General features: G+C 51.8%; 1 protein-coding gene and 1 long non-coding RNA gene across 2 annotated transcripts in view; one reads left to right on the top strand and one right to left on the bottom strand.

Moving 5' to 3' along the window:
• Positions 1 to 10,516, bottom strand: part of LOC146871942 (uncharacterized) — a 286,199-nt gene extending 275,683 nt beyond the window's left edge. The window contains exon 1 of the long non-coding RNA XR_014981245.1: positions 10,463 to 10,516. This is a non-coding gene — a long non-coding RNA (uncharacterized LOC146871942). The remainder of the gene's footprint in view (positions 1 to 10,462) is intronic.
• LOC146871941 (STE20-related kinase adapter protein alpha-like) overlaps positions 1 to 16,132 on the top strand; it is a 366,775-nt gene that overhangs the window by 51,790 nt on the left and 298,853 nt on the right. The gene's annotated exons all lie outside the window — the stretch shown is intronic.

Here is a 16,132-nt window from a genome sequence, read left to right as displayed (position 1 = left end):
GAGAGCTGTCGCTGCCGGTGGGATCATCGTCACGCCGAGCCTGGTCCTGTGATTCTTCCCCCCCCAGCGTTGGGGGGAGATCGACGACGTTAATAGTGTTTCATGCGTCATCCATGTTTCATACATATTCAAGTTGGCACAGTTCCTCTGGGTAGTTGGATATGTCTAGCATTCCTCTCACAGTGCACTTGTGGATGGGTATGTTGCGGAGGACAGATTGATATGTACTCCCGGTTATTTGGCCTGTCTAATGAGTGTTGGGATGCATATTTGGCTATGGATTGGTCTTGTTGTGTCACATATCCATTGTGGGAGTGCCAATTTGCGTTGGCTGCCCCGGGGGTGTGTGCTTGTGTAAGGGGGGGGGGGGTGTGTGTGACCGGGCATGCTGTTGGGTGTGGTGTGATTTGTCATTGGGTCTACCAGGTGATGTGTCTATCCCCTCATGGTGCATGCTGGCATGACAGTGAATGTGAGTTCCTGTGGTAGGTAGGTGGCATGTGGAGTTGGTGTTTGAGTGTACAGTGGTCACAGGATTGCCTTGTGCTGTCTGCAGCAGGGCCAAGTGTCATCTACCTTGTCTGTACTTGGCAAGTCCCTGTGCATTGTGCATGGTGCATGGGTATGTCCCTTGGCCACAGCTTTCAACACTTTTCCTATGTGTGACACACTCTTTGTTGTTGCATCATTTTTGAAGGCAGTGAGCAGTGTAGCGAGCGTGCGTAGCGAGCGCTGCAGAACCGTCTTACGTGTTGCACTGTACGTGGCCAAATGGTGCTTTTTCATATCTATTGGAGAATGCAGGTAGGTAACTTATGCATTTGTGACTGGGTTCTAACAAACACAGTGAGTGGGTATACTGGGTGTAAGGTTAGGTTTGTGCCTGCAGCAAGGATCTACTTGTGCACAGTTTGACACATGGCCCAGTGATTTCCAAACGAAAAAGGGGTGTTTCACGCACTGCCAGACCTTGTCAACATGCACACAGTCCACCTGCTGACGAGCGGACATGCCCACACCACCCAAGGGTGATTTTGTCTCCCTCTGTCTCCCTCTCTCCCTCCCTCTGTCACCCTCCTCCCTCTGTCTGTCTCCCTCTGTCGCCCTCTGTCTCCCTCCCTCTCTCTCCCTCTTCCTCCCTCTGTCTGTCTCCCTCTGTCACCCTCTGTCTCCCTCCCTCTCTCTCCCTCTCCCTCCGTCTGTCTGTCACCCTCTGTCACCTCAGCCCAGCTTCCTGGGCACACACACTTTGCAGGTCTTTCAAAGGCCATTGGCTTATTCATGTGGCTTTGTTTAGAATCTCCTGGCCCCCATTGGGCAGAGTGTCTCTGAGTCTGCGCTGCTGCGGCAGTGTGTGCTGACACTCTTTCACAGTGATGCCTCTTCATTAGCTGCTGTTATGTGCAAATTGGGCCTTCATACCCATGTCATCCTGCAACGCGGCCGCCATTTGCAGGTGACACAGTACAGTGTCGGGACACACTGTTTGTATAGCTCTGCCCTAGGCCATATGGGCTGAGGGCATTGGTGTCTGCTTCTGAGTTGCACAATGTGATTTTGGAGGCCCACCCTCCCGGCATCACGGACATCCTGTCTTGTGTTGGTGTTTTGTGTGGCCTGTGACTTGGCATGGCCTTGCTTGGTGCATGGGGAATGGAACCGCTAATGGCATGTGTGTGTTTTTGGAGTGTGGTTGTGTCCGGTGATGGCTTTGGGGTAGTTGCGTGCATTATTGTGAGTTGGGTTGTTGATGCGGTTCCCCCCATGTGGGGTGAGTTGTTTGTGTCTCACCAGGCTCGGCGACTCCTTCTACTCCGTGTACTCCCACCGGCGGCCGCGTGCACATCACCTTCTCCTCCCAGGGATGGTAGTGTACCGCTCTGCGGGGCGGGCCACCTCCAGTGATGTTCCCCTGGTTATATTCGTCTGTCATTTTGTGGCGGACCGTCCTCCGCAGATCGTACCACCTGGCTTGGCATTCATGCCTGGTCCTTCTGATGGGCGCAACAGCATTCACCCTCTCGATGATCCTCTGCCACATGGCTGATTTTGCTGCTACGCTGGTCTGTCTGACCAATGTTCCAAAGAGCTGTGGCTCGACTCTGATGATTTCGTTGACAAGGATCTCCAGCTCCGCTGTTGTGAACTTTGGATTCCTGTCTGTGGGCATGGTGTAGAGTGTGGGTGTGGATGGTTGTGGGTGTGTGTGTGTGGTTGTGAAGGTGTGTGTGTGAATGTGATGAGGGGGTGTTTGTGAAGGTGGTTGTGTGAAGGTGTGCAAGTGTAAGGTGTAGTCAAGGTTCAAGTATGGTGCTGTGGGTTGTCTGTGGGGTCTGGCAGCAGTGGGTCTGTTGCAAAGGCTCATGGTTTGTGTGTGTGGGCCCTTTTTATTGGTCCATTTGTGGGTGTGGCTGTGTTTGAACTTTGTGTGGGTGTGTTATAAGGAGTGGTTGTGTTTTGGGCCTCTGTTTACCTGTTTGGCTGTTGCAGGTCAGTGTATTGGATGTATTTGGGCTTGTTGGACGTGTTTTGTGGTGTTGTGCGATTCGAATTGACTCTCCTTGTGGTGTTTTGCAGTGTCCTTGTTCAGTACGTGTGTTTTTCGCATCTGTGAGGTGCGTACATCGGCCATGTTGTTGTACAGTGCTCACATTTGCTATGGCTTGGTACGACTCGTACATGCGCAAGGTTGGGTGAGGGTGCTGGTGTAGGGGCCTGGGGTAGGGTGCGTACAGGCACGGGCAGGGTGTAAGGGCCTGGGGGTACATGCCGTACATACGTGAACCGAGGGTACGGCGTGTACATACGGGGGGGCTGGTGGTACGGCACGTACATACGGGGTGCTGGGGGTACGGTGTGTACCCCCACCCCCGTATGGACGGTGCGTACCCCCACCTCCGTATGGACTGTGCGTACCCCCAGCCCCCGTATGTAAGCACCGTCCCCCAGCACATACCCCCAGCCCCCCGTATGTACGCGCAGTACTCCCAGCCCCCGTATGTACGCGCTGTACACCCAGCCCCCCGTATGTACGCGCCGTACCCCCAGCCCCCCGTATGGACGGTGCGTACCCCGGTGCGTACCCCAACCCCCCCTATGGACGGTGCGTACCCCCACCCCATAGGTATGGAGCGTACCCCCACCCCCGTAGGTACGCTGCGGACCCCCAGCGCTACGCGATGTTGACTGGTCACCTTTCTGTTGCTTACTGCTATATGTGGGTGTTAATGTGGTACTTATGAGGGGCAATAAACGGCAGGACAATGTTAACAAGTGTAAAAATAGCAAAATAGTGCAGTAATGCTATCACAAAATATGCAGCATAATTTGCCTTTGCCTGCTGCAGAATTTAGTCAACCATGCTGCATAATTTGGTCTTCTCCTGCCGCATAATTCCAATGACCCTGTATATAGTGCTATGAGGTCAAAGCCTGTGGCAGAAAGCACTGTTAATATGCAAGTCATTATTTTAAAACAGTGTTTACATACTCTAAGCTAGGCAGCGGCAACATGATGCAGTGATTGAGATAAAGCAAGTTCTTACAAAACATACTTTTTAGTAATAAGTAATCAAACTGTATCAAATGCAGACATTTTTGTAAGTGTCTCCACTAATCAAGATCCCAGCTGATACATTACATCTTAAAAAGAATAGATCTTTGCCACCATAAAGCTTTAAGCATATCCACTGGAATTATTCAGCAGAAGAGGACAACATTATGCGGCAGGTTTGACTAAATTATGCAGCAAGAAAAGGTAAATTATGCGGCACAATGCGCCACATTTTGTGGTTGGCATTACTTCATTATTTTGTCATTGTAATTCACGGTAACACTGTCAGGGGAAATATTTCACCTCATTAGTACCAGTGTAGCACCCAAATACAGCAGCAAGCAACCACAAGATTACCAGTCAATCTTTGCAAAGGGCCTTCCACTGCTCCGGAACACTTTGTCACGCTTTAAGTAACTTTTGTTCCGTTTGATCTAGAATCAAGTTTTTTGTTGTTGAAATCTGCAGATTATGTAGCAAATGCAATACACTGATAATTATGTGGAAAACGCTGCCGCAGAAACTCATAATTCCATGGTTTCTTTTTTAACTTTCTACACTACCACCCGCACTTCAATTTCAGGCAGAGGCATCTCAAAGTCAGTATTAACCATTCAGGGGCAGTTTTTTTGTGAAAGCTGAGTCCATGGGGTAGCAGGTAGAAGACCCCTGTGGCCTCATAGTACTGGTCTAGGAGACAGAGGAAAGGAGCGAGATTCATGGATATTGTCAAAGAGAAGGCCCAGAATAGGGAGCACTGTATGCAGACTCATTTTTATGTTTACAAATGGTCTGAGACAGCTTCTTCAGCGAGATACCCCAAAGAAGGGGACAATATAAGTGTTTTTTTTTTTTAAAAGGGACATTCATTAGTGAAGCTGGTACTGCTGCCAAGTGTGTAAGTGGCCACTGCTGGTTATCATAAAGGAGCATATGCAGCAGGACTGGGCCCAGGGATTTTGGGGGCCCACTGCATCACAATTATGACTGTCTACCTTTAAAAAAAGGGGCATCATAGCTTATTGTCCTTTCAAGCATTAGGACAGAGGTGATGATCCATCATGGAGGGGAAGAGGTAAAAGAGGTAAAGGAGATAGCCTGCTACCCAGGACTGCAGTTATTATTAGTGCAGCAGGTATAGTTGCATTGGGGTCAAAGAGTGTGAGAGGCTCACAACACCCCAATTATGGGGAGCAGTTTGTTTGGGATATCTGTTTTTGTTTGATGCATTTGCTGTTTTATAAGTCTCATATTTGGTGCAGTTCATAAGCTATAGAAAAAGTATTCCTGAAATCATCTCATAAGCCCCGCTCCCTGCACGCAGCCATGTCCCCCCCGCGCCCCCAATCCTTGTCATAAAGTTTTGGAGGGGGGCCTGACCTCAAAACATTTTGCTTAGGGGGGTCTCAGAGTAAAAAAGTTTGAAGACCTCTGCACTAGGTTCTCAAGACACGGGGGGAGGGGTAGCTACAGGCCTTATTGGGCGCTGAGGTTCAGTGGAAGAGCTAGGTCTTGAGATCCTTCCTGAATTGGGTAAGTGACTGGAATAGCCTGAGGTTGAGAGGCAGGGTGTTCCAGGTTTTGGAGGGGCGAGGTAGGAGAAGATTCTTTCTCTGGTCTTGGTCTTGCAGATCCGATTATTGGTGGCGAGGGCCAGTTCGGCAGAGCGGAGGTGTCTAGTGGGTATGTGGAATGAGAGGCGGTGGTGAGGTATGCTGGTCCAGCGTCATGGAGGGCTCTGTAGGTGTGTGTGAGGAGCTTGAATGTGACTCTTTTGTTGTCTGGGAGCCAGTGGAGTTCTCATAGGTGTTCGGAGATGTGGCTGTGGCGGGGGATGTTGAGGACCAGTCTGGCTGAGGCGTTCTGAACGTTCTGTAGTTTCCTGAGAAGTTTCTGATTGATGCCTGCATAGAGTGATTTGCCGTAGTAGAGTCTGCTGCTGATGAGTGCATGGGTGACCGACTTTATGACCTCAGTGGGGATCAATCTGAGGTCTTTCGAAGAAGGCAAAGGGTGTGGAAGCATGATTAGGAGACGGCGTTTATCTGGCGGTTCATCCTGACCGAGGAGTCCAGTATGATCCCGAGATTTTGTGAGCGGTCCGTGTGTGTGTGGGGGGGGTGTTTCCTAACGCGACAGACGAGAGGTCTAGGAGGAAGAGGGCTGCTGTTTCTCCCCGGTCGAGGACTGAGAGGATGTCATCAGTTTCGGCAAGGAGGGTGGTGTCTGTGCTGTGATGCTTCGAAAGCCGGATTTGGAGGAGTCCAGGATATAGTTGGCTTAGATGAACTTGGGTTGTTTGGTGTTGATGGCCTTCTCAATGACATTGGCTGGGAAGGGGAGCAGGAAGATGGGTCTGACATTCTTGAGGTCTGTTGGGTCGTTGGACGGTTTCTTTAGCAGGGGGTTGATCTCTGCGGTGGAGGTGGTAGCTCTGTGGAAGATATGGTGCAGGCAGGGGTCCGAGGGGGCTCCGGAGTGAATGCTCTTCATGGTCTTGACAGTGTCGTCTGTGGTGACCGGGCTCCAGTTGATTAGGATCTGTTTGGGAGCGTCGCCGTCTCAAGTGTTGGTGGTGGGAGTGATGGGCGGGTCTTGGATGTTGAAGCTGTCGTAAATCTACTTTATTTAGTGTTGGAAGTAGGTGCCGAGTTTGTTGCAGAGGTCTTTGTAGAGTGGGACTTCTGTGGTCTCGCTGTTGGGTTTAGGGAACGTCTTGATGATGGTGAGGAGTTCTTTGCTGTTGTATGCGTTGGTGTTGATTCGGTCTTGGAGTGCGCTTTCTTTATAGTTTTGAGGTGGTGGTGTGCCGTGACGGCGGCTTTGAAGGCTACGTGGCCTTACAGGGTTTTGTTGTTCCTCCATCTCTTTGCGAGCTGTCTACATGTGCGTCTGGACTTGTGGAGGGCAGCAGTGAACCAACTAGCTTTCTTGGAGTGTTGCTTGCCGGATGATTTATTGAGTGGCACCAGTGTGTCAGAATTGTTGGAGATTCATCGGTGGAGGTTGCGTGCTGCGATATTGGAGTTGTTGGATGTCTACTGTGTGGTTGTGCTGAGGGAGGCAGTGAGATGTTAGTCGATCTTGTTCCAGTTACGTTGGGGGTGGGGAGGCTGTGGGTGCAGTGGTGTATGGTGGGTTTGGTGAAGGCGGAATGAACGCAGTGGTGGTCGTTCCAGAGGAGTTTGGAGATGTGACTGCAGGTGATGTTTTTGCTGGCAGAGAAGGGAAGGTGGGATCGAGCGTGTGGCCTGCTGCATGGGTCGGAGTGGTGTCTAGCTGCTTGAGTCCGATGTTGGCGAGGTTCTCGAGAAGGTATGCAGTGTTCTGGTCATTGGGGTTGTCCAGGTGGAAGTTGAGGTCACCAAGTAGGATGTAATCGGTAGATGCGAGTGCCTGGGGTATGATGAAGTCGGTGAAGGGCAGGCGGGGGACAGTAGGTCTCTGTAGAGGGTGCTGCAGAGGGTAGTGTTGGGGTCGGTCTGGTCCTGGAAGTGGAGATGTTCCATGGTTGTTGTAGGGTCATCCGTGTGGGTGGTCAGGTGGAGGGAGTTCTTGTGGACAATGGCAATGCCGCCTCCTGGTCGGTCAGTGGGGTACTTGAGGGTGATCTTGTAACCGCTGGGGATGGCGGGGTGATGACCATGTCTGGGCTCCAGCTGGGATTCGTCCACGTTTCCGTGAGGAAACCGATGTCGGGGGAGACGGAGTCTTCATTGTGTGTTGCACTCTTCAGCAGCAGATAAAATTGGTGACCTATTTGGACATATTTATTTGCTTTTTTTTATAGCCAGCTGCTGAGGGCTATACCAGTTGTTAATGGTCCTGACCTAGAGTTGCAGGCCCAAGCCACTCCATTGTATTTAGTGGAACTCTTTGCATTCCAGTGTTCTCATCTCTTTTCCATTGTGGCCAATTGTGAGAGCTTGCGATCAATCTCAGTAAGAAGGCTGTTTCTATGCTTAGTAGAAGTGGCTGTGTTGTCTGTTGGCCTACCGTCCATGAATAATATGAAGGTTCAGGGAAAAACTTGTGGATTAAGCTTGTTTATCAAGACCCAAGCACAATCCAGCAAATTGATACTGCCACCTTTCTCCATATCTGGCGATGTCTATGAAAGTAATGACCTTTTGGTTATGAGCTGAAGTTACTAGGTTCTGTGAAATGAAGGAGAGTTGTGGACCTTAATACATGAAAATTCAAACTTCTTTTCAGATGGTTGTGTGTGAGAAAGTGGGTTTCTGTTGCAGTAAACCCCCCCCCCCTTTTTTTTGACAGCCTACTGATGCTCTTTGACTTGATGTGCTCTTGGGCCCTGACAATCAGGACCCCAGGGCCTGTGTTCTTTCCCCAAAACAAAACCCAATTGGCAACTCTGGCCACAGGTAGGTCCCTGGTAAATGGTACCACAGGTACCCAGGGCACTGAGACCAGAGAAGGCCCCAAAGGACTGCAGCACTTATTGTGCCGCCCTTAGAGGCCCTGTACCTTGACACACACACACTGCCTTTGCAGGCTAAGTGTCTGGGTGCAGAACAAAACAAAGAGTCGACATGGCACACATCCCTGTGTGGAATTCAAGAAAGTTAGCGCACTCCTACTGTTTAAACGTAAGAACTTTTTGACATTATTTTTTACACTTTTTCCCTTCCCTCAGTTAAGAGTGGATTCAATTCTCTCCTTTACCCCACATGCATTTCTTTTATTTTATTTTTCTGCATTCATTCTACAATTCTGGTCTCGGTTTTTTGAGTCTGTTTATGTTTTTCTGCCTTTATTACACTTTCGTTTTTTAGTGTACTCTTTTCACCATTCACTATTTACAGCACAGTTAGTGTACTCTTTTCACCATTTACAGCACAGTTCTTCCGCCTGAGCAGCACCTTCACTTTGGTGCTTTCCTCATCTTTTTTCAGTCCGTTGTTCATTTCTCTGTTTATTATTGTTTACTCAGTCTGTTTACGTTTATTTCCTCTCCCAACTTCTACTGCACCCTCTCTGAGCTTTATCTCTTCATGTCTTGTACCAGTCTTTTTCCATTTCTTTCGTTTCCACAGTATCCTTTACATGGCGCTTGTCGTCCGTTCAGCTCGGAATTACTTTCTCTGTTTATTCTTGGCGCTCACATGACACCGTCCCCGTCGTCTTATTCACCAATCCACACGCCTGCTTGCTAATCACTTTGTTGCTGCACGCATCGGTGTAGTGTCCTAGCATGGACACGTTCTAGTGTTCAGAAGTGTAAGTCATACACTTTACACCCACCCACCACCTACGTCACTGGGTCAGGTGACTAGGCTAATAAAAGGGCCGAGCGCACGTGCTCGTGGCCAGTTAACCCACTACCTAACCGAGTGTGCTGTGTCCGTTATTATCTAGCATGAGGGCCTAGGGCCCCAACACCACATTGGCGACGAGGGTTGTGAGCCCCAGCGTGCCGCAGCAGCCCTTCTGTTCGTGAGGGGGAGAGGAGTGCTCCCACTGAGGTCACCCCCCCTCTGCAAGAAGGCGCGACGCGCCGAGAAGCCGGCAGGGCGAGGCGGAGCCCGCAGTGTGCCCCGAGGCGACCGGGAGCTCACCCCGCGCCTCAGGCGCTTGCCGCTGTGACCCTGGTGGAGGGGGAAGCGCCCCGAAGACAAGCGGACCGATCGGAGCCCACCCGTATCGGCCGCGACGCCGGAAGTCTGCAGGCGGAGGCCGGGTGCTCACCCCGACCCTACCGCTGTGCCCGGAAGGGGAGGCACGCCGAGCGGAGCCCACCCGCATTGGCCGCGACGAGCCCCGGTGAGTGAGGAAGGAGCCCGGGGTAAAATGAACATAACCCCATCCAAAGCGGGAGCCGACCCAGCGTGAGGATCGTCGTGATCGGAGGTCTGGGGGAGCCAACCACGGCCCCGTGATCGTTGCTGGAGCCAGTGAGGGCGGGGGTGGAGTAGCTAACCACCCCCAACCCATTGCCAGGACGAGCGGCAACGCTGAGCCCACCCGCAGTCAAGGGACGACACCGGCACCCCTGCCCGCCGCGCAGCATATGAAGGGTGAGAAGACAAGGAAGCGCTTGCGGCCCGCGGCCTGTCAGCGAAGCGTAAGAACCCCCCAGCGCAGCACCGACGAGAAGGTGGCGAGTGTCCCGGCGCCCCCCCCCGCAGCGTGTGAGCTCTGAGGCGCTGCTGCGGTGGGGCGGGGGAAGCAGAAACGAGAAGCGGAGCCCACCCGCGAAGCAGGATCAGAGTGATAAGTTAAACCAGCGGGTGCCTACCCCGCATAGGGACAGAGATGCCGACACTTCGCCCCCCCCGCAGCAGGAGGAGTCTGCGAGGCTGCCGCGGGAGGGAGGGAGGGAGATCTGCCCAAGGACTGCATGCGGCCGGAGCCGCTCGCGGTAATAAATATATAATTGCCGCCGCAGTAAGGAGCTCAACGAGCGCACCCCCACCCCCTCCCTGCCGCGTGAACACTGCACGGAGCTGCCGCAAGGGAGGGCGATCGTAAGAGTAACGAATGGCCGCCGCCGGCCGGAGGAATATGCCCCACCTCGCAGCACACGAAAGAACTGCAAGCAAGCGGCCAGCGCCGCCGAAAGTAAATCACAACATGTGCGCGAAGGCGCTGACTCCCACTGTGCCCATAGAAAGATGCCTCATCCTCTCTGCAGTGCCTGTGCCCCCTGCACCTCAATAAACAAGTGCCCATAGAAAGATGCCTCATCCTCACTGCAATGCCTGTGCCCCCTGCCTCTACACAGATGAATGCAACAAAAAAAAAAGAGTACACCAAAGCTGTGCGAGTGATGGCACAGACTGCCGTTGTCCCCGAGTGATGCCTCCTCCTTCCCCTGTGAGCAGCCCACTGACACTGCCTGTGCCCCCTCCTGCCTTCAAATAAATAAAAGTAGAAAACAAAGACTTACCTGCTGCCACGTGTCCTGGACTTCACTGGTCTGCCTGGCTCCAGCTCCCCTCCAGCTCTCCTAATCCCGAGTGAAGCCTGGAGAAGTGGAAAAGAAAACAAGGGATAGAGTTCTGGCAGCACAGAAGGTTGCTGCTGCATGGGAAAAGCAACACTGCCACCCAGTGGCCACTGGTGGTATTGCAGACACCAAGAAACAAACAAGCATGCAGCAATCCAAGGAAGTCCAGCAGCCACAGGAGACCGACGGCTCGCTGCGCAAGGAAGAGAGGCAGCAAGGCACGTACCGCAAGGTCTGACGGAGGCGCGATGGTGAGCGCACGGGAATGCGACGGAGGCGCACAGGAATGTGCCAGAAGCGCAGGAATGCGACAGAACTGCAAAGGGTGAAGAGACGGTGTGCCACAGGGATGCGGCGCTATCCCACAGCGACAAGAAAGAAGAAATGGTGTCGAGCCGCATCCACCCCAGCGAGGACTGCGCTGTCGCCGCATCAAGTGGAGCGAACCCTCGACAGAACAAACGGACTCAGCGCAGTTGTACCCCGGACGCGGAAGGTACACTGCAGCGCCTACAGGAGAGGAACCCACTGAAGAGGATGGGCACAGCAAGTATCCAACACTGGCAGGCAAGGACGTTGAGCAACACCCAGTGGCGCCAAGAAGCCACCACATCAAGTGATCATGGTACAAGGAGCAACGCTACACTGAAGATGTACCACGACGGTACGAAGAGTAGCACGCACCAGCGCCTGACAAGGCAGCGGACAAAGGTAGTCACACGACACGACACACCTCGTGAAGCCGACCAGCCTAATGGTCGCACCACAAAGGCCAAGCCGACCAGCCAAATGGTCGCACCACAGAAGCCGACTCGCCAGGAGTTGCACAAGGAGGTGACCGACGCACGGGTCAATGAAGCTACAAAGCAAGAGGTCTGACAACAAGACCAAAGATATCCTGCCAGTGACCGGCAGAGCGGACCTACAAGTGGTCCAAGAAGCTCAAGAAGAACCGAAGTAACTGGTGAAAGGGAGAAGAACGAAGCAGACCATGAGCATGGCCCCACGAACTTCAACCAAAGCAATTGGTGAAAAGGAGAAGATGAAGAGAAGGTCACGACCCCAACTCGGAATGCTGAGGAAGATGAAGAGAGTGTTCTCGGACGAGGACAAGACCAGGGGGAACACGTGCAGAGTGCGCGCGCTGCATGGAGAAGCCTGGCCAGATAAGAGGAGAACAGAAACGGTCCAGAGTAGGTCGTGAAGCGAAGAGATGAAGAGGCCAGAGTGGCACGTCCGCCACTACAAGAAAAGAGAGAAGATATCGGAGTGGCACGTCTGCCACTACAAGAAGAGAAGGAAGATGACATCGGAGTGGCACGTCTGCCACTTAAAGGAAAAGGGGAAAGAAAGATCTGAGTGGCACGGTTGCCACTGCAAGAAGAAGGAGAAGAAGTCAGAGTGACATGACATCCTCACGGAGAAAGAAATAGAGGAAAGAGAGAAGAGTGTGGCAAGACTACTCACACCTAAAAGACAAGGAAGGTGACAAGCGTCAGAACACAGTGCGCAAGTCCTGAAGAACACCCGTGGCACGCAGAAAAGACCATCTGTTTGATGATGCTTTCAGCACACCTGGGATCTGCAGAGGTGAGCAGGCCAGACCATTCAAAACACCCACCTTTGGGGTTACACGGACACTGGTCAATGCCAGCCGTGGTGACTCAGGGGCAAAGGCCTCAGGGATGCCGGTGAGAGAGAGTATCCCCGCGACGAGAGATGGTCATCAGCTGCCCTTCAGCAAAGGTCTCAGGAGGATGAAGACTTTGCGTGCTAAAGACAGGAGCCAACAGCCACCCTCCAGGTCTGACTGCGGCATCTGAGGTGAGACCTGCCGTCTCCTCCGCACCCGTACTTATCGGCATGGGAGTAACACGATACAGGACACTGAACCCAGGCCAGATCTGAGGAAGAGGGCCTCAAGGTTATCCCGTGGTAGGGGAACACCTGTGAGAGGGGCATCCTGGTGAGAGGGGTGTCTTGCGAATAACCCGTCTTTCTGCAAAACAGAACACACGCCACAGATAAAGAAAAGGACTGGACGAAAAGATAAACGGCGATATCTAGCGCTGAACCAAAAGAACTCAACATCTGCGTTTGTCGCCAAGAAAGTAAAGCGAAGAAAAGACTGTGATAACAACTTCAAGGTAGAGCCGTCAAACAGACTAACTCCATCGAGCACCCATGACTGGTGCCACAGTGAACTGGTGATCACCCGCGACAGGAAGAACATCGTCCGCGACAGGAAGAACATCGTCTGTGACTCCAGGCTGCTGAAGCGTGAGCGACTCTGCAGAAGTTTGGTCACTGTATTACCTCTGTATGTTTGGTCACTGTATTACCTCTGTATATATATTTCTTTCTCCCCTAGGTTGGACATTTGACTCTGGGTTTTTGTTATTAAAAATTGGGAGGAATGTAGTGTCCTAGCATGGACACGTTCTAGTGTTCAGAAGTATAAGTCATACACTTTACACCCACCCACCACCTACGTCACTGGGTCAGGTGACTAGGCTAATAAAAGGGCCGAGCGCACGTGCTCGTGGCCAGTTAACCCACTACCTAACCGAGTGTGCTGTGTCCGTTATTATCTAGCATGAGGGCCTAGGGCCCCAACACCACACATCGGTACCGGTCACTCTGTGTTCTTCGTTTTTCTATCCCAGTTTACATGTAGGTAACCCGCTTTGCTTCTCTGTTTTTTTATCCAGCCTTGCTACGTTTGACCCACACGCCCCTCGTGACCTTCGATCCCAGGTATTTTCCACACAGTACAGGCTTGGAAGAGATACTTACTTTTATTCTCATTATCACACTTACACTCTATTTATTCATTTTCCTTTCAGCACGGTGGCATTCCTTGCCACGCCTGCTTTCAGTCACCACATTACTTTCTGAGCAGTGTCTTACGAGGGACCCCATTTCAGTAAGTTTGCGCACACAGTCTTCACTCACTTTCTCCAGCTTTCCTGCCTCCATTCCCTTGTGTTTAATTTTTTCGTTTTGGGTTTCAGATTTCGTGCATCAAGCTCTTGATATCTTTAATTAAAACAGCGGATCTTAAGAGTTTTTCCGTCTTTTTATTTTTCAGTAAGTGTTTTTCAGACTATTCACAGTCACACGCAGTTTTTAACACAACACCTTTTTCCTTCACTGGGCTATTTCACACTCACGGTGACCTTTTTCTCATTCCGTATTAGCTTTTTTCTCCGTGTTTTCTTGGTTCCACATGCTAGAGGAATCTGTTTCTGCATCTCTAAATTACTTTTCGGCACAATTTTTACGAATTGCTAAAGCTTGAAACTGACCAGTTGTCTTTTTTCCTTTCCCTCCCTGACCTTGCATCTTGTATTTGGTTTCTATCTGTTCTTTGAATTTTGACAAAGATGTAATTTGTATTATCTGTTCCTCAAGTTTATTTCTTTGTTTACAGCGTCCCTGAAGAAGGGATGTATTCCAATCCCGAAATGCATTGGGCACTTCTTTATGAACTGACGTACTATCACGCTGTTAGCTATTAAGCTTATATATATCGTTTCATTAGAATCTTCAATGTTATTCATTTATTGAAGCTATGTGCATTTTTTCTGTTTGCTATGAATGGATCATAAAAGAGTTTCTTTGACTCCAACCGTGGGATTATTTTTGAATACATTTTTCGATCAATTACTGTTGATGTTTTCCTACTTCAGTATTCTGATGTAAAAGTCTTTACTAAGAGTTCTCTTCAGACCACCCAGCTGTGCACTCAGTACACTGGTGATAGTTCACCAGCTGTTCACTTACACATCCCTGTGTGCCATGTCCACAAACCCCTGCCCTGGCATACATCAGTCACCCCTCTAGCTGGGTGCCCTATGCCAGTGGTGAGGGTACAGGTGCATGAGCCCTTTTCCCCTACAGGGCCCAGGTCCATTCCTGGGCCCTGTAAGTGCAGTGCTGCTATTAAGAGGATATGGTGCTGGGAGGTTGTCATTATGAACTTCACAGCACCATAATGGCTACACTGAAGACTCGGAAGTTTGGTATCAAACTTCTCAGCACATTAAACCCACACTAATGCCAGTGTGGGATTTAATGTAAAATGCACCACAGAGGGTATCTTAGAGATGCCCCCTGAAAAACGACCAACTACCAGTGACCTGACTGAGTGGCTGCGCAGGCTGCCACCACCAGACATGTTTCTGACCCCTGGGTCGAGAGCCTGCTGCTCTCGGGGGCCTGAAACAATGCATATCCTGTGACGAAGTGCCAAGCCTCCTCCCCCAGGATGGGCAGGGTTCACGAAGGAGAAGCTTCAAAGGCATGCCTTTGTGAGCCTCTCCAGACCATTTGCTGCTTTCAGCAACTGGTCCCCACTGGTTCTACCCCCCACTTTGGGCGGGAGAACCGACAGGAAAAACCAGTGAGGAAGAGAGGTGTGCCCACCTCTGCCAACTCCACCCCTAAGGTGGGGAGGCGAGGTGAAGCACAACCTCGAGTCCCCGCCATCTTGAGGATGGGGGGCCCAGCCAACCAGGAACAGGCTCCTGCCCCCCTCCCACTGGAGAGTAGCAGAATAGGGGGTGTACGCATCCCCAGGGAAGGGACCCATCGGTCCCTGCCCTCTACCTACCTGTAACACCCCTAAATTTAGTATTTAGGGGCACCCTGAACCTTCCTTCTTCAGATCCAACAACCACAAGAAAAGAAGAAGGATGAGAAGCCGTGCAGAGCTAACAAGAGGACGACGCCCACTGACTTGGCCCCAGCCCTACAGGCCTGTCTCCCCTCGAACCTGCTCCAGTGAAACCCCGGCGTGTCCAGCGGCCAGCAACCTCAAAAACCCCGGAGGACCTGCCTGCATTCTCTTTCCAAGCTGTTTCTCCCGTGAACACCGGACGTGTTTAAACTGCAGCTTCTGGTGCCAGCCAGAAACCGCGAATCCAGCCCCCCCTGCACCCGCCGAGCCCGGCCCGTGTTTGAGTGAACAAACACCATGAGGAAGTCCCCCCGGCGATCCTGACCCGAGATCCGGCGACCCCTGACCTGCGTCAAGCCTCCAGATGACGCCTGCAGCCTCAATCCTAAGGACCCCCCAACCGCGACCAGAGCGGGTAAGAAAATCCGACGTCCAAAGGCACCCCTGCCCCCAACGCCCCACGGCCTTGTATGCCTAACCCAGCGGTGCCTAACCATCCCTCTACATCCCAACTTACCCCTCGAAGTGGTGGTCACTCCTAGAAGATCCTCGTCCCCTAGCCCTGCAGTGTTTCTTTGTCCCGGAGAATCTCTATTGAAATCAACAGGGCACCCGACCTCAAAACAGCACCTTGCACCCGGCTGCCCTAGTGCCGCTGAGGGTGCCCCTTTTGTGCTAACTTGGTCCCCAACTAGCCCTGAGCTTAACCCTAGGAGCTTTGCTCCCACAACCCTGTGGCCTGCTTGCTAGCCGCCACCAACCGGAGCCCCCATATCCCCCATAGGATAACATTGGGCCTCAACACTCTGCACCTGGCCTCCCGAGTGCCGCTGAGGGTGCAACAACAGTGCATCACTGACCTTGGGAGACCCCTGAGTCTAACCCCAGAACCCTAACTCAAAAGACCGATTACTTACCTCGAGACCGAA

Source organism: Triturus cristatus, chromosome 1_1, assembly GCF_964204655.1.
Source record: "Triturus cristatus chromosome 1_1, aTriCri1.1, whole genome shotgun sequence".
NCBI lineage: Eukaryota > Metazoa > Chordata > Amphibia > Caudata > Salamandridae > Triturus > Triturus cristatus.
This window is presented reverse-complemented; position numbering and strand designations above follow the sequence as displayed.